The sequence below is a fragment of the Apodemus sylvaticus genome, chromosome 15 (assembly GCF_947179515.1).
Source record: "Apodemus sylvaticus chromosome 15, mApoSyl1.1, whole genome shotgun sequence".
In the NCBI taxonomy this organism is placed as follows: Eukaryota; Metazoa; Chordata; class Mammalia; order Rodentia; family Muridae; genus Apodemus; species Apodemus sylvaticus.
In genome coordinates, this window is record NC_067486.1 from 69,682,841 (window position 1) to 69,701,452 (window position 18,612).

Below are 18,612 nucleotides of genomic sequence, written 5' to 3' on the forward strand. Positions count from 1 at the left end.
AATGCTTACGTTTAAAGTGGGAAATATTAATAATAAATAAATAAACAAAAGAATGAATGAATAAAATCTAGGGACTGGAGAGATGGCTCAGCAGTTAAAGACATTGACTACTCTTCCAGAGGTCCTGAGTTCAATTCCCAGCAACCACATGGTGGCTCACAAGCATCTGTAATGGGATCTGATGCTCTCTTCTGGTGTGTCTGAAGGCAGCTACAGTGTCCTCACAAACATAAAATGAATAAATAATTCTTTTTTTTAATGTAAAGAAAAATCTAAGGGTCCATATTTGGGACTGGAGAGATGGCCCAGGGTAAAGAGCACTTGCTGCTCTTGCAGAGGACCCAGCACCCACACTGGGCAGCCTAGGGGTCTGATCTCCACGGGTACTCACACACATGCAGCATGCACACACACATACACTTAAATAAAAGTACACTGCAGGTACACACTGGACTAAGGCAATCATTTAGACATAAGAGAAAGTTATATGGATAAAAATCAACACAGAAGTTAAAATATTCCAAAAATTATTAAACGATTCCCAAAGACAGCAAAGGAAGAGGAAAAGGAGGAGAAAAAAAGACAGGAGGTCACACACAGAAAGCAGGAAAAGTGTGGACCCACATGCAGACTTACCAGTAATGAAGGATGCACCACGGTGAAGGGGCAGGGGTTGTAGGGATGGCTGTTCCGAGGAAAGCAAGCTTAGCTACACTGCAGAGCCACACCAGAGCAGGGCAGGGGTTTCCACTCTTACCATTCTTACCCACCCCTCTCCTGAGACCCGCAGGACTGCAGCACAGCAAGGAACAAACAGATGCATTCACCTTAGCAGGGAAGATGGAAACTCCCGGCTAGCTAAGGATGTGATTGTGTAGCAAGCCCTAGGGGACCTGCTGAATGGTTATAATAACTTATGAATGAGTTTACCCAAGTTTCAAGATAGAAAGCTAATATACAAAAATTAATTACATTTCTATTAGTCAACAGTTGGGAAATGAAATTTTTAAAAATCCATTTACAACGGTGCCTCTGGATCTATAAATCACTGAGGTATTTATCTAAAAAAAATGTGTCCAAGGTTTCTTTGCTTAAAAATTAATGAAAGTATAGAAAATATAAGGAAATCAAAAGATATATCATGTTTAAGCACTGGAAGACTTGAATTCTGAGAGTGAGAGAAATAATCTTCCCCAGGCAAGAGTACCAAGTGGCTGTCCAACACCAAACAGAAATCCAATACCCTAAAATCATACCCATACAAGTTACATAGAGACGGAGCGTGTGATACCTGGGTATTTAGGAATGCGTATATATGTATCTTTGTATTTAACAAGAATTAATGAAAAAAGAGTTTGTGAATTTGCAAGAGTAAGGAGGGGCATATGGGAGGATCTGGAGGGAGAAAAGGAAGGGGGAATACTTTAGTTACATTATCATTTCAAAAATACAGGCAATAATTAAAAGACAAGAATTGGAAAACCTGATAACATTAATACTCAAATTCTTCACAAAGTGACATACACAGTTACCATGAGGTCAACAAGATTTCCAGCGGATTTTTAAAATTACAAGTTGGCAAGATGATTCTAAAGTTTATTTAGAAATGCAAAGGACCTCTTAAAAAGCAATTTTCATAAAGATAAAAGAGGTCCCATGGGACAAATTAAACAAACGGGTCTTTGCTTGGGATGGTTTGACTTTTTTTTTCTTTCTGAGTTTTCTCCTTGGAGAATGGTGTGGAGTTTTGAGCCCGAGCCAGCTCTGAAAAGCATTTAATTTGAATGTTTGGTAGTTTTACTTCTCTATCAGGCTACACTTGATAGTAGTCATGGTGGCTCCTCACCACCCTTACCATGTCAGCTTCTCCTCACCATCTCAGCTTCTCCTCACCATCTCAGCTTCTCCTCACCATCTCAGCTTTTCTTCACCATCTCAGCTTCTCCTCACCATCTCAGCTTCTCCTCACATCTCAGCTTCTCCCCACCATCTCAGCTTCTCCTCACCTTCTTAGCTTCTCCTCACCATCTCAGCTTCTCCTCACATCTCAGCTTCTCCCCACCATCTCTGCTTCTCCTCACCTTCTTAGCTTCTCCTCACTATCTCAGCTGCTCCTCACCATCTCAGCTTCTCCCCACCATCTCAGCTTCTTCCTCCCCTCTCGTGTCCCACAGCACCTTCCTTTCCACTCCTCTGAGTCTGCTTAGACACCTAACACAGTGGAGGAGATCTTGGAGGTGGCAGAGTCCTGTTTAGCTTTGCGCCCATGCCTTTTCCATGTGGTTCAGGTGGAGAAGGCTGCCTGGTCTCTAGCAGGGAGGTAGGCTCTCCTTGCTAGTAGCTGGTGGATGGGTGGGCATGGGACCCATCATAGCTGTAGCTGACCACAGAGTCCTTAAAGGATTGGGCCTGGATATAATCAATCTCTCATTCCTGTGTGGAACAGCCTTGCTATCCTTTCACTAAAGTTTAGACTTTGAACTCATTCTAATTCTTGCCTGGGTTTGAAAAGTCCAGCTAGGAGCCCTGGTCTGGCCTCAAGTAAGTGGCTCAGGGAAGACCCGGCTCAGTTTTCAGTGTTTCGACAGACAAGCTCAGCGACCTGTGTACCTTCTGACCATATCTAAGACCACAAATTGAACTGAACACGCCAGTGAACCGGTCTTAAGTGTCATTTATTTTCCCTCCGCATTGCATGTTTTCTAATAAACAAGCTGAATTTGACACTCTTGTGTCATCCACAGGTGCCATATGTTCTATTAATCTGGGGCTAAAAACACAGTACTGTAATTCCACCCTTCAGTTATTTTGCTGTTGTTTTAATATCATCTCACTCTAATTTCAAAGCCTATAACAGCCCTGCAATAATTGGGACAACGACAGAGAACAGTGGAGAGCTGCCAAAGCTAGAGTCTAAGTAAAGTGGGGGAAGAGGACTACCTGGTGTGGGGTGTCAAGGAGCCCTGAGAGAATGAGAGAATGGGACACGAGCAGATGTAGACCTGAGGGAATATGTATTCTTGACATGGGCCATGTCAAGAATCAAGGCTTCATGGGAAATTGGCAAAATTTGTTCCCAGGTTAGGTTCAGAAGGATAAAGCCTTCCTCTGGGTCAAGTATCAGTCTTCGCCAATGATTGACCAGTGTGGCAGAACTAGAAAATTCAGTTCCCTCTTCTCAGATGTTTATAGGCTGAGACTGTTGCCTATAGAGATCTCCTACAGGGAATAGCTAGCTCTGCCCCATACACAACAGACATGCGGAGGATCCAAGTTGAGACACAATGCCACTCCAGATTGTCTGTATATGTGTCTGTCTGTCTGCCTGTCTGTCTGTCTGTCCCTTCTCTATTTCCTTGCCACACCTAGTCGGGATTCCAGGATCAAGTCTCATGGTACATGGCACCCTGGATGCTATCTCAAATAATGTTCTCTTGACTTAGGATATGAGCAAGATGGTGTCGTATCTTTAGGGATAAGGTAATATATTTGAATTAAACCAAAGACCAAGGGGATCTTTTAGAGGCCCTCTGGCATGGTAGATAGTATGAAGTCAAATTGGAACGAAGATGGTTCTGAGACTGATCAGAGGGACCCCGTGCTCCTTAGGGCACTGGTGCAGAGATTAGAGTATGTGGGCATGCAGGTTCTTAATTATTATTTTATGAGTGTTTTGCCTGCATATATGTGTGTGCATCAAATGTGTGTTTGATGTCCTTGGAGGTCAGAAGGTAGTATCAGATCCCCTGGACCTGGAATTAAGATGGTTGTGAGTTACCACATGGATGCTGGGAATCGAACCTAGGTCCTGGGAAGAGCAGCCAAGTGCTCTTAACTGTAGAGCCAACACTCCGACCCAGATTTTCCTTTCTTTTTTCTTTTATATGTTTGAGTGTTTTGCCCACATGTATGTATGTATACCACATGTGTATCGGTCCCATGGGAGGCCAGAAGAAAGCACTGGATCTCCTGGACCTGGGGTTACAGTTGTGAACCACCTTGTGGGTACTGTGAACTGAAACAAAGTCCTCTGGAAGAACAGCAAATGCTCTTAACTGCTGAGCTGTCTCTCCAGCCACAGTGGATTAGGGTTTTTTTTTTTTTAAGCGCTATTGAAAAATATTCATTTTATCCTGAACTTTAAGAGTTTATTACAAGTATCCAGTAATCTCTTGTTCTGTGAGGGAGTGAAACAACACAAGAAGGCCGTTTGTACCCTTCCCATTCTTTGGCAACTGAGTGAACATCTGTCAGCTGAGCACCCAACCACTCCCCCACCCTCCTCCCACCCCCGCCATGGCACCTGGTAGCCGACTCCTAGTCCAAGAGGTCTCACCTTAATTATGACCACTTGAGACACTCTGCACCAACAGTGGAAGACAGTCTTGCAGTCAAGACCAACCTCCAGGACCTTCAGACGCCTGAAGCTATGCTCACTTTAGGTGAGGTGGGGAGCACCCCTAAGCACCCAACAAGAAGTCAGTGGGACCTGAGACTGGCCTAATCAAGACGTGTGACTGGTCCCTACTATCTTATGAGTGTTTGACTGATATATGTACGTGCACCACAGGTGTGCTTGATATGGGTTTTAGGAACTTTTTTTATATGGGTTTAGGAGCTTTGAACTCACACTGGCGCACCAAGTCCTCTTTCCTACCCAGCCATCTCTTCAGATCTGTGATTAGTGGCACTGCCAAGGGTTGGTGGTGGCCACATAAATGCTTGCCTAAGCCCTACTTGGAAAGATTCCAGGAACGTGGTGTGCAGGAAGCCACACCCCTACAAGAAGCCATTGGCACCTTTCCTCATCAGAGACTATCTCCCTTTGTTCTTTAGGGGCTACTCAGTCTTACTACTTCCAGGAAGCCTTCCTTCTCTTAAACTGTAACTCCCTCTCTAACACACAGGATTAAATTCCTTGTTCAGTATTCCCATTCATTGCACCCTGTTTCTCCATTGTAATGGTTAGCACACCATAACTACCTGCTCAATGCCAGTTTGTATTCCCACCCAGGGAGTGGCACTCTTAGGAGGTGTGGCCTTGTTGAAGTAGGTGTGTCACTGTGGGCGTGGATTTTAAGACCTTTGTCCTAGCTGCTTGGAACCCAATCTTTTCCTAGCAGCCTTCAGATGAAGATGTAGAAAGCTCCACTTACACCATGCCTGCCTGGGTGCTGTCATGTTCCCACCTTGATGATAATGAACTGAACCTCTGAACCTGTAAGCCAGGCCCAATGAAATGTCCTTTATAAGACTTGCCTTGGTCAGGGTATCTGTTCACAGAAATAAAACCCTAACTAAGACAAGGACCATAATCATCAAGATGTTGAGAACTGTCTCAGGTACCACTTGAGACACTAAACACAACACCCAACACAAAACAGGTGCCTACCAAAAATTTGTTAAATCAAGTTAATCAAGGGAGAAACAGTGTTATGGTTTGAATAGGTTGCCTCAAAAATTCAAGTGTTGAGTCTTCATAGGTAAGATGCTAGAATTAAGCCACAAGGCCTGTAAGAGATGGTTAGGGCCACAGAGTCTCTTTATGCCACGGATAGAACTAAGATCCTAAAAGCTTCATAAAGGGTTCGACTGTCTTACCTTCCACCCTGGCCATGTGATGTCACGGTGTATCTCTCCTCCCTGAGAGTGTCAGTCACAAGGCTCTATCTTGAAACAGACAGCAACTGTTCCCAGACAACTGAACCTGCCAGTACCTTGTCATGATCTTCCAAGGCTTTGTAACTGTGAGAAATTAATGTGTGTGTGTTGCACAAGAACATATATGCAGACAAGCTCACGTGTCTGTGCAGGTACATACACCTGTGCATACACCAGAAGCCAGAGGAGAATGCAGGGTGTCCTTCCCATCATTCTCTGCCTTATTCCCTTATGATGACATCTCTTAGTGAGTCTAGAGCTGGGATGTTGATCAGTGAGCCCCAGAGATCTTCCTGGCTCTGCCCCAGACATCCTGTTACAGAAGTATGCTTATAAGAATGTGTGCAACTAAGTTCACATTTTTATGTGGGCTGAGGAGATTTGAACTCAGATCCTCACACTTGTGTATCAAGTGCTCTTACCTTCCCAGCCATCTCTCCAGCTTGAGAGATCTTTTTTTTTCTTTACAGAATACCTGGCCTCCTAAACGTTGCTATAGCAACACAGATAGATGAATTGGTGGAACACAAAGGATTTGGGAACCAGTGCAAACACTGGGTGGAAGTACAAAGGTAGACATATGGCATTATAAATGCCTCTAAATTTGTAGAATATATAACGCCAGGAGGGAGCCCTCATGGACTCTGGGTGACAATTATGTGTCAACGTGAGGTCGTTCTTTGCAACAAATCAGCCACCCTGGTTGAAGATGCTGGGAATGAGGGAGCTAGGCTCCCGGGAGGGCTGGGAGTGTGTGAGAAATCTCTCTACCTTCAGCTCAGCTCAGCTTCACTGTAAACCTAAAACTGCTAAAAAAAAAAAAAGTTAATTAAAAGTAAAATTCATAACCCTTTCACAGACAAGGCATCAAGTGCCCAGAGAAATCATGAGACACCAAGCGACCACACGGGTTGACTGGCAAGATGGGATGTGTATGCAGCCTGCTGATACAACACAACTCCTAAAAGAAGTGTTGGCTTCCACCAACTGTCCCTGAGCAGAAAACATGCCTTGGAGAGGGAGTCAGTGGCCTCCTTCCCCTGACGACCTCCAGTTTACTCTGCCTCACTCACTATCTTGCTAGGCTTTCTTCTCCGACACTGCTCACTAAAGGTTAAAACCATCCTACATCACAGTGCCCGGACACGAGCCAGAGAGCTGGGCTGGCCTCTCTGAGAGCTGCAGAAACCACAGACAGGTCAAGGAGAAGTGTGGGGGCGGGGGCCTCCGCTCCTATTCACAGCGCCCTTAGTGGTGACTCCTGATTTTGTGTATGATAAATACATACTACAGAATTACCACAGGGAAGATTTAGTGGAGACAGAAAGGAGCTGGGTTCCATGAAAGATAATTAGTGTCATCAAGCTGATATAATTACTTCCACTGGTTTGTTGAGGCTGCTATACAATTCTATTTGTAGGTGATTTTTTTTAACATGCTTTAAACTATACCCAGAGAATAAAAGGCCTGTTGTAATTTATTTCCGGGTTTCTCTTCTGCTCCCGACTGGGGCTCTAGACGTTCCAGCTGTGTGGCCACTGCTGGGCCTGGCTCTGGGCACAGGACCAGCCACTGCCCTTTGCCCTTCCTCCCGGAGAAAGGAATAAATTCAGATCTATACAGACAGGATTCTACTCTCATTATCTTTCTCTCTGATAAATCATTGTTCTTTGGGACACAATCCAAAGGAGAAATGGACTTTACAGACTTTGAAAGGAGAAATGAGAGAAACAGAATAGAAAGAAATGTTCTTTTAAAGATTCATTTGGATCTATATGTATGGATGCACTTTTCTGTATAGTACCTATGGTGTGTGGACGTCAGTGCCCACGGCCCCCCGTTTATTCTGCCCCTCTTACAATCTATCTTGTTAGGCTTTCTTCCCCTCACTATTCACTAAAGGTTAAAACCATCCTACATCCAATGCCCAGACCCTGCTTGAAACAGAGTCTTCTAGTGATGTGGTCTAGGCTGGCCTTGAACTGAGGGTTGTCCTGCCTTGGGTACCCAAGTGCTGGAGATTAAGCATTGCATCAACCAACATTATCTTTTCTAACCAGTAAATTTACCTCATTATTTTAAGGTTAAATATGTTAGTTTGATAATAATCACATATTATTATCGTGATACCGAATGTGTTGCCCTGAGGTTATATGAAATGTTTTGAGGGTAAATGTGTTTGTAAAGCTATTAGCACAATATCTGACTCATATATATATCATATCATACATAATATGGTATATATAATATATAAGTCATATAGAATATGGTATATATAATACCATATTATATATGTATAATATGGTATATAATATTTATGCATGATCTGTACCATAGAAAGAGTTGAAGATAAGGTTTAAAATTTAAGGTAACTACATTAAGGAAAATAAAAAAATGAATGAAATTAGTTTAATAATACACTTAGCCCAATATATTCAAAATATGTTATTCCACATGTACTCAATATATAAATGACTAGTGGGGTATTTATGAATTTTTGTGAATTTTTTGTTGTTGTTGCTTTGGTACCAAGTATTCTAAATTCAGTGTATGTTTTATATCTATACTAATATCGGTACAAAATTTTTACTGCAAATATCTCATCTGCATTTAAATTTCTTGAAGCTTATAAATATTTACAGAGATTCATACATTCAAGATGTTTAAAAAAACACTTTAAAATCTCCCAGTAATAGACTATTGAAAAGCCATTTTTCTCTAACAATCAACAAAACAAGTCCATCTTTTTCTAAAGAATAAGTATGTTTTAAGGAAAACTACTGGCTTCAAAATTTTCTATTAATATTAAGTGGACCATAACGCCTCAACTAATTTAGGTTCAACATATGTCATAAATTGAAGAGAAATCCTAAGTTTGCAAAAAATCAACAAAACAGACTTCAAATTATCTTTTTTGAGACAAAGTCTCACTATGCAGTCCTGGCTGTCCTGGAACCCAGAGCTCTGCCTGCCTTTGCCTCCTGAGTGTTGGGAATAGGGCGTGTGCACCATCACACCCAGCCACGGTTTCTTTCTGTGTTCACAGTCATTGGGCTGCTGCTTTAATCAAGATATTCTGTATACTGATTCACGCCAGCAACATACACAATCATTATTACTGTCTTTTAGTATAAAGACCTTCAGTTCTGATATAAATCTTCATACTTAGATAAGTCACAAGTTGCCTTTTTCCATTCTTGAGAATTTGAGATTTAACCCATTCATATGTGGTGTGATAGTGGCATTATATTTATATTTCAATTAACAAGTTAATTAATTTTTTAAAAGAGGTAGCTTTGGCTGGCCTATATTCACTTTATAGTGACTATCTTTCTTCATCAGTTTCTCATTAAACTCATTTAACTGGCATTAAAAATTCATGTCATCATGCCTGATAAAGACAATCTTTAATTAGAGTTAACACAACAATCTTTGTAAAAATGCTCACTGTTCAGCAAAATACACTGACAAAGAATTCAAGATCATTGAATTCTTTTTTCTTTTTTTAAAAATAGATTTATTTATTTTATTATATGTAAGTACACTGTAGCTGTTTTCAGACATTCCAGAAGAGGGCATCAGATCCCGTTACAGATGGTTGTGAGCCACCATGTTGTTGCTGGGAATTGAACTCAGGACCTTTGGAAGAGCAGTCAGTGCTCTTAACAGCTGAGCCATCTCACCAGCCCCTGAATTATTTTTTCTTCTTCAACATTTCCATACAGTGGGAATAATTCACATTTGTGTGTACTGAATGAAGAAAGTAGCCTTTCTCTGACACTTTTCAAGGACTCTTATTTAGAAAGATAAGCTAAAAACATGTTCATAAATGGAATTAGAATTCCAATGATGATTGAAGTCTAGACTTTATTCTAATATATATAATAGGTGAAATTCTTACATGATAGATATCAAAAATTAAAGTTTTTCTATGGGGCAATTTTGACTTTGTATCCTATATGTAGGCATTTCTTTGTAAATTTGGAATTTTAAAAATTAGTCTCTTTATGTGTATGAGTGTTTGTCTGCATGTATATATATATGTAACGTGTGTGCCTTATGCTCACAAAGGCCAGAGGAGGTCCTTAGATCCCCTGGAACAGCAGTTACAGATGGCTGTGAGCTGCCAAGTGAGTGCTTGGCGCCCAACCCAGGTGCTCTGTAGGAAGAAGTAGTTTAACTGCTGAGACATCTCTCTAGCCCCTAAATTTGGAATTTTTGAGGTTAAAAGTACAGAAAAATTAATTGGATTTTATCTTTTATATTCTATAACCCATCTAAGCTAAAGAAAATATTTGTTAAGTAGTGAAGAAGCTGAAATTCTAATGTCCCAGTGTAAAAGAACAGAAGATATTTCCTTCTTTTCTTTTCTTTTCTTTTCTTTTCTTTCTTTCTTTCTTTTCTTTTCTTTCTTTTTCTTTTTCTTTTTCTTTCTTTCTCTTTCTTTCTTTCTTTCTTTCTTTCTTTCTTTCTTTCTTTCTGTCTGTCTGTCTTTCTTTCTTTCTTTTTTTTTTTGCCTCTTTTGTCTTCTTGGACACAGCTAGTTGATAGCATCTACCCACACCCGAGAGCAGATATCCTAAGTCAAGCTCCCCACTCTCTTACCAGCCTTGAGAAACAGCTTCATGGCTCCACCAAAACCACTGCTTTGTCAGTGTACTGGCAAGTTCTGTCAACTTGACACATACCTAGGCATAACTTGAAAGAGAATCACAGTTGAAAAAAAATGCCTCTATCAGACTGGCCTAAAAGTAAGCCTGAGGGCATTTTCTTAATTAGTGATTGACTGATGAGGGAAAGCTCAGTCCACATGGGGGGTGCCACCCTAGGCAGGGGTCCTGGGAGGCACGAGGACAGAGCTGAACGTAAGTACAAGAAGCAAGTCAGTAGTGGATCTTCTGTGGCCTCTGCTTCAGTCCCTGCCTTGGGTTCCTGCCTCAGCCTCCCTCAGTAACGGACTGTAACCCTGTGACCCAGGGTATGTAAGCCAAATAAGCCTTTCCTTCCCCAAGTTGCTATGGTCCTGGTCTTTAGCACAGCAACAGAAACCTTATTAACACAGCAGCTATCTAAGTATCCCATAATCCAATTATTTACTAGCAAACTAACCATCACAATACTTCATCTCCTGAAACTGTATGTTTTTCTCTGTCCCTGTTCTGAAATTCCACAGGCAAGAGCCTGGTTTGATTCATTTTCATGGGTATTTTAATAGAGACCAGTTCTCTTAGTTCGGGTTTCATTGCTATGAAGAGATACCATGACCGAGGAAACTCTTATGAGGACAATATTTAATTGGGGCTGGCTTAGGTTCAGAGGTTCAGTCTATTACAGGTTCGGGGCATGGCAGTGTCCAGGCAGGCATGGTGCAGGCAGAGCTGAGAGTTTTATATCTTCATCTGAAGGTAAACAGGAGAAGACTGGCTTCTAGGCAGCTAGGTGAAGGGTCTCAAAGCCCATTCCCACAGTGACACACTTCCTCCAACAAAGACACACCTTCTAATAGTGCTACTCCCTGGGTCAAGCATGTTAACCGCCACACCAGTGGGCTAGATATTTGTATTTATCAATTTTAAGAAAAGCTCTTAAAGATTTCTTTTGATGATTTCTTCACTCTGTCTTCTTTCTGAAACTCCTATTGTCTGGGTAGTAGGTCTCACAGCTTGAGCTTTATCTTCACACAATATGTATGCTTTTTAGCTGGGTGTGGTATGCGTACCTTTCATCCTAGCACTTGGGAGGAAGAGGCAGGAAGATGAGGTCAGCATGGTCTACATAGTGAGCTCCAGGCCAGCCAGGGATACATAAATAGTAAAACTTTGTCACAAAAAAAATGTTTTTAGGATACACACACACACACACACACACAAGCACACACATATATACATACATATATACATATACACATGCTCACATATACACATGTATACATGTATATATACACACATGTATGCATGTATGCATGTACACATATATACATATATGCATACACACATATCTATACATATATGTACATACATACACACATATCTATACATATATGCATACATGCAGACACATCTATATACATATATACATATATATATGTATATGTGTATGTATATATATATATATATATATATATATAGAGAGAGAGAGAGAGAGAGAGAGAGAGTCTTCCTTGTTTTTCCGTTTCTGCTTTTTGGCTCTACCATCCAACAAATTTCTTTCCCTTAGCTTTCTAATGCTTCTGTCGAGTCTTTTATTTCCATTGTCATGATCATAAGTCACAGGGTTTTGATCCTGTTTTATGGGCTCCTGGCTCTACTTCACAGTTACTATGAAGAGACTACGGACAGTTTTCTCCTTTCCGTCTCTTTTTTTTGGATTTGGTGTTTTCGAGACAGGGTTTCTCTGTATAGCCCTGGCTGTCCTGGAACTCACTCTGTAGACCAGGTTGGCCTCGAACTCAGAAATCCACCTGCCTCTCTGCCTCCCAGAGTGCTGGGATTACAGGTGTGCGCCACCACCGCCCGGCACCTTCCCTTCTCCTTGCTGTGGACTGTCTCACTAGAGGCTACCACTGCTGCTTGGTGATCCTTTGCTGTTAATGGAACTAGAAAAAGCAGGTCCCTAACCATGGCTGTGGCTTGCACACATTCCTCCAACTGTCCTCATGGATATGCCTGCCTCTGGCTCCTTGAGCTCAGCAATCTTGCTTTGTTTTGTTTTTAAGTAATCTTCCCAGCCAGTATGACTTCACCTCATCAGAAAAGAACAGTTAACCAGGTGCTTAGGAAACAAGGGCTTCATCGATGGTGTTTTCCGTCACAAGGCCACCTGGCTGGAACGCTCAGAGAGCAATATATTCTCATAGTTCCTCCTGAGCAGTTCCGTTGCCTCAGAGAGAGCTGTTGGTCTCCTGCTTGAATGACATCCCTTTGGGTTTCCTGGACTCAAGGAGCTGGGCGGAGAAGAAGAAAGTCAGTAAATCCAACCTGTCCTTGACCACCTTGTAGTTCCTTGCTGCTCTCTGCCCTTGATCTTCCTGGTGTTCCTCCAGTGCAGATCCGCTTCTCTTATTTATTGGGGATCGGTCTCTAGTCTTCAGCAAAAGGTGATACTACTGTGTGGAGCTCGGGACCAAGCTCGGTTCCATACATGCATCACACAACTTTTTGTTGTTGTTGTTTTGTTTTTTGAGACAGGATTTCTCTGTGTAGTCCTGGCTGTCCCGGAACTCATTCTGTAGACCAGGCTGGCCTTGAACTCAGAAATCTGCCTGCGTCTGCCTCCCAAGTGCTGGGATTAAAGGCATGAGCCACCATTGCCCAGTTATCAAACAACTTCTAACCACCCTCTTCATTTCCATCCCCTCTGCTCTCCTCTACACTTGTAGAGGCATCTAGTGTTGTCAATTCTTCATTATTCTGAGTATTCTGAGCATCTTTCAATATAAAGCCAGGTGACCGTCTTCAAGTTCAGCATCCTCAGAGGCCAGAAGAAGACACTGGGTTCTCTGGAGTATGGTTACCACTGTCTGTGAGCCACCACGAGAGAGCTGGGAACGCACCCCAGGTCCTCTGCACAACCAATAAGCACCTGTATGTGAGCCATCTCTCCAGCCCTTATATTTCTTTTTTATTTTTAAGTAATATTTTGAGATGGAGAGAAGATTAATACATATATTCAACACATCATTTTCACCTGACGTCCTTATCATATTTCATTTTAAAATATTTCAACAAATACTTCTTCTAAATAGCAAACTGCTGTGTCGCATTTTAGAATAACGTTTGGTTAGCAAGGCCATATTTCACAATCTTTATAAGCTGTTATTTTTATGGCAAGCAAGGTGACCTTTGAGGTGACAGAGACAATACATTATCAGGAAAAACAGGGTAAGAGCTTATTACAAAATCTCAGGTTTGGGTCTTTTTAAAGATTTTCATTTCCACCAAATAGTAAAGGTTTGCTATCTGAATGAGGAAATGGTATTTGTCTTAGAAATACAACTGGGGAAAGTCTGATGGCTGTCTGTAGGCGTCAGGGCTGTTGGTTCTCCAGCAGGCTTGGGTTTATCCACCAATTGCTTTAGGAGCAAGAGAATGACTCAAGTTCCACCAGGGGACTGACTGCTTGTCTCCTGACTCTGTATGTGTGTGTGTGTGTGTGTGTGTGTGTGAGTGTGTGTGTGTGCAATAGGTTCTGAAACCCCATATGTAAACCCAACCACTGAGCAACACCCCAACCCTTGCCAGGAACTGGTTGGACCAAGTATTCTTGCTTCTAAAGAGAGAGGCATGCATATGAAAAGAGACATCTGTCAGTGCCCTGGATACTGTTGTTTCTGGATGTCCTGCCCAGGGCTGTGGCAGCCATCTGGCAGGCAGTCTTAGGCTCCCAACAGAAATGCAGCGGCAGCCAAGAAAAAGAATGAAAAAACAAAACAAAACAAAAAAAACGTGGTTTCCTGAAGACTTTATCAAGCCTCGGACTGCACTGATCTTGGGCTTTGCCTTGCTGTGAACTCTGGGTATGGATGGGGTATATGTAAGTTCTTGTTTCTGAGCCAGCTCAAGCCAGGGGCCCTCCATTGTTTGCAAGTGAAAGCATCCCAGCTCCGTGTGCTGCCAGAGCCCAAGCCACATTCCTAGGCAGGAATGCATTCGTTTCTCAGAAAGTATGCAGAACTGCTGATTTACGGTCCGTTCAGATCATGCAAATAGGTTCAAGAAAAATGTGTTTAATATCTGTGCAGGTGATGAACAGGCACGTGACTTGCACTCGGTTGGGCCTGAAGGTTACTTTTTCTGTAGGCATTTATTTCATTGTTCTGCATCCGCCTTTCCATCAGACAAGATTCTGTCACACTTCCCCCATTCACTTGAACCTTAGTACTTGGAAAAGAAAGCAGAAAAGGGAAAGAGATGGAATAGAATTTCACCAGTAATTGGGATGGATCATTGGATTGTTAATTGCTTGTGTCAGTTTTACCATTGTTTTGAGATTATCCTTTTGATGGGATTTCTTTTCTGAAGATGATTCTGAAAACCATTAATTGAACTTCAAGGGCATAAATTAATGAGAGAGAGAGAGAGAGAGAGAGAGAGAGAGAGAGAGAGAGAGAGAGAGAGAGAGAGAGAGAGAGAGAGACAGTTTGGTAGAAAATACCTGGTCCAGGGTTGGTATATGATGGGCCAAAAACTAGGTGAACAAATGTTTCACATTAGGTGTCCTGCTACGTGATGGGTAAGGGCACAGGCATTGAGGGTTGAGTAGGTTCAAAGCCTGGCCTGACCACTCATGAGATGGGTAGCTGTTGGTAAGCTACTTAAACTCTCTGTGCATCTAGTTTACTCACCTGTAAGATGAAGGTAACAGCAATGCCTTTCTCAGAAGTCCTTGGGGAGATTAAATGAAGAATGCAGAATGTGTTTCTCCATCCCCGAAAGAATCCACTCAATCCATTTCCTTCTGGTCTCTTGCCCTCCCTCTGAGCCTGGAACATACTCCTGTCCACTTATATTTTGATCTGTCTGTCCTTCTGCTGTAGGAGCTCTCAAATTCCACCTTGGGATGTTTGCCCACTGTTTGTTCTGATAATGCCTTTCTCTTCCATGATTTTCCAAAGCTCTCCTGTCATCCAGAAAAACCTAGAGAAAGAGGCCAGGAGCAGGCAAGCCTTATCTTAATATTAGGTCTTTGGATGTGATGTGTTGGGTTGGGAGACCTTGGAGGGTCAAGAAGCCCTCTTTGCAAAGATTGTCTCTAGGCTGTGAACACAGAAGGACACAAGGAGATAAGACACACAGGAAACAGAGAACTTGTAAGAGGGGGAGAGAGGATTCCAAGAACACCTAAGAGACTTTTGAACTCCTAGTAGACCATATAACTGGAATAGGGACGTGGCTGTGCAGTGGACAGGGGTAAATGAGTATGTTACCAGCTTCTCATCACTGTAATAAATGTTTTGGATAAATCAAGTTAAAGGGAAGAAAGGTTTCTTTTGGCTCACAGTTTCTGAGGCACACAGTCCACGGTCATTGCCCTAATTCCTTGAGGCCTATGGTGAGACAGAACAGCATGGCAGAAGTATATGACAGAGGAAACCTGTTTACTTCGGGCTGGCCAGGCAGTGGGGAGAGGTCACAGATCCCTTTGGAGAAATGTTCCCATAGACCTAACTTCATCCACCAGGATCCACCTCCTAATTGCATCATTGCTCCCCAAATCACCACAGCCTGGCAACTAAGTCTTTTTCACAGGGTTTTAGGGGCATCTAGAGTTCAATAGAAGGGGCGGGGAGAATGAGCAAAGCCACCATGCCCTTTCCTTCCCAAACTACGACACAGTCAACAAAGAGCGTGGACGTAGCCGACCTGGTCACCTGATCTTTATCCTTCCCCATCGATCTGCTCACTGCTGGACTCTGTCACCAGGGATGCTCACCTTTGCTGTCTGCTGGGGTTGCTGTCCATTGCCCATCACTCAGTGAGAATTGTCTTCCTATACAGCTACACACAGCATGCAGGCTGATGACCATGGCATAGAACTGGACTCCTGAAGTTCAAGAATGAGTGAACATACCTCTCCCCAGGCATGTCTTGCTTTCTTCCTGCCAGCGAGAATGGCAAAGACCTTCAGTGGCCACCTCCTAAACAAAGAGAAACAAAGATCTAAAAAGTATAACTGAACAGCTAGATGCTTTCCATCCCATCTCAGGATGAGGTCATCACATCGCGATTGCCTTGGATGGACTGAGCACTCCGAGACACTAACCTCAATCTGGGTGTCTGTTCTCTTATAAATGTCAAAAACCTCTTCCTCCAAGGGCAGCCAGTAGACTCCAGTACACAGTGCAGAGTGAGCCAGGTCTTCAGTTCATCAGGGGATACGACTGTTTTGGGAGCGCAGCCAGCTACTTCCTAAAGATGTGCTATGGTGACTCATGACCAGCTTCCAGGAGAGACTAATCCAGAATCTATCGCCAACATTTAACAATAGCAGTAGCACTGTCTCCTAGAATTGATGGACGTCACTGCCTCCAGGGGAAAAGGAGGAGGGGGGCCAGCTGCATCCTGCAGGAGTCTCCCTTCCTTTCAGGTGGGCAGCAGAGCAAGCGGGATGTGCTGAGGTGTGGGTGAAAGGTTGTCACTTGTCCCACAGTCAGAGAGCCTGTAAGTGTGTTGTCTTTGTGGCCTTCTGAGCCTTGGGGCCCTCGGGTAGGGAAACAAGGCTGGCCGGGCGGTGGTGGTACACGCCTTTAATCCCAGCACTTGGGAGGCAGAAGCAGGCAGATTTCTGAGTTCGAGGCCAGCCTAGTCTACAGAGTGAGTTCCAGGACAGCCAGGGATACACAGAGAAACCCTGTCTCGAAACAAAACAAAACAAAACAAAAAAGACAAAAAGGAAACAAGGCTGTAGTGTTTATGCAATCCTTAAGTCTCTTTAGAGCCCAGAAACTTCTGAATGCTGAATCTTGCAGAGACCCTGCCATAACCCGGATGTGTTCCTGTCTCAGAAACATGATATAAACTTGGAAATTAAACCTTTAGAGCCCTAAGCCAAGGTGTGATTCTTCTTGTCTTTTCTCTATCAGCTGTAGTCACCGTTGGCTTCATGTCCTGGCCATTGCTGGCTTAACTTCTTTTATCCTGTTCCCCCCTCCCCCCCCCCGTTTTCACACCTATTGGTCAAAAGTGTGCAGATATTTGGGTTTCTAGGAAAGAGGGTCCCACTAAACCTTCTCCTAATGAAGCCTCCTTGTCCTGGGCATCTCACAAGATACTCTGCTTTAAAGACTGAGGAATGCAAGGATGGATTCCAGAGAGCCGCCAGTAACCAGGCAGTATGTGACACCTGTGGGCTTTGACCTCTTCAAAGAGCCCCTTGGTTTTCACCATCTCTCCTAGCTCCACTGAACACCTATGTTTCAGTCTCACCAGATGGAATTCATGTTCCATGCAAACCTGTCCTGCTCTCCTCGCTTTCTATTTCCATGCCACCATAAGGATCCTCCCTGCCCTCCCTCGCACCTGGACTCTTCATGTTTGGAGGAAAGTCTAGTCTCAGTCTGATGAGGCCAGATATTTTCACATCTTCTCCCAAATACCAGAGGATTATGTGTATGACGTGATATGAAAAGTCAAACCATACCCTCTGGACTTCAGTTCCTGGGCATGGTGCAAACTCTAGAGAGTTCATACAGCAGTGGAGGTTGGACGGCATGGCTGCTCTTCTGGAGTGGGAGGCAGGGTCTTAGCCTCTAGACCAGGCTAGCTGTTCCTTAACCTGTAGACCAGGCTAGCTGTTGGGGTTGGCCTAGTGCTTCTATGTATTCAAATGTCAAAGTCTGTACCCCAGGAGCTGGCTACCCCAAGATGAGTGAATTCTCACAAACTCCCATCGTGCAAACCTTGATTTTCAGGTTAACTGGTCAATAAAAAAGACCAAAGCCTGTGAGTGAAGAGTAGAGAGAAAGGCAGGACTTAAGGATCACGTGAGGAGTCCCAGGAAAGAACAGACAGGAGAAAGGGGACAAAGAGAGGAACAGGCAGCCATGAGAGGAGGTGGACCATGAACACGTGGCCAGGGGGAAACAGCAAGTGACAAGGGACATGTGACTGGGATGTAAGTCAGAAAAGCTCAAAACCCACCTGATCTAGGCTTACAACTTGTAAATAAATACCACGATTGTGTATTCTATATAGGGGCTAGATAGAATATGGAATTCCTACTACAGCTTGCCTAGAACTCACAGAGATCTACCTGTCTCTGTCTCCTGATCGCTGGGATCAAAGGTATGCACCACCTCACCCACCCCCTTGTGGCTGGTGCTGTGGAGTGACCCTGTCACAGCCTCTCTTGGCTGTTGCTGTGGAGTGACCCTGTCACAGCTTCTCTTGGTTCCTGTGTTTGCTTTTTCCAGTTTCCCCACTGACCTGGTGAGATCTAATCAGTATACAATAG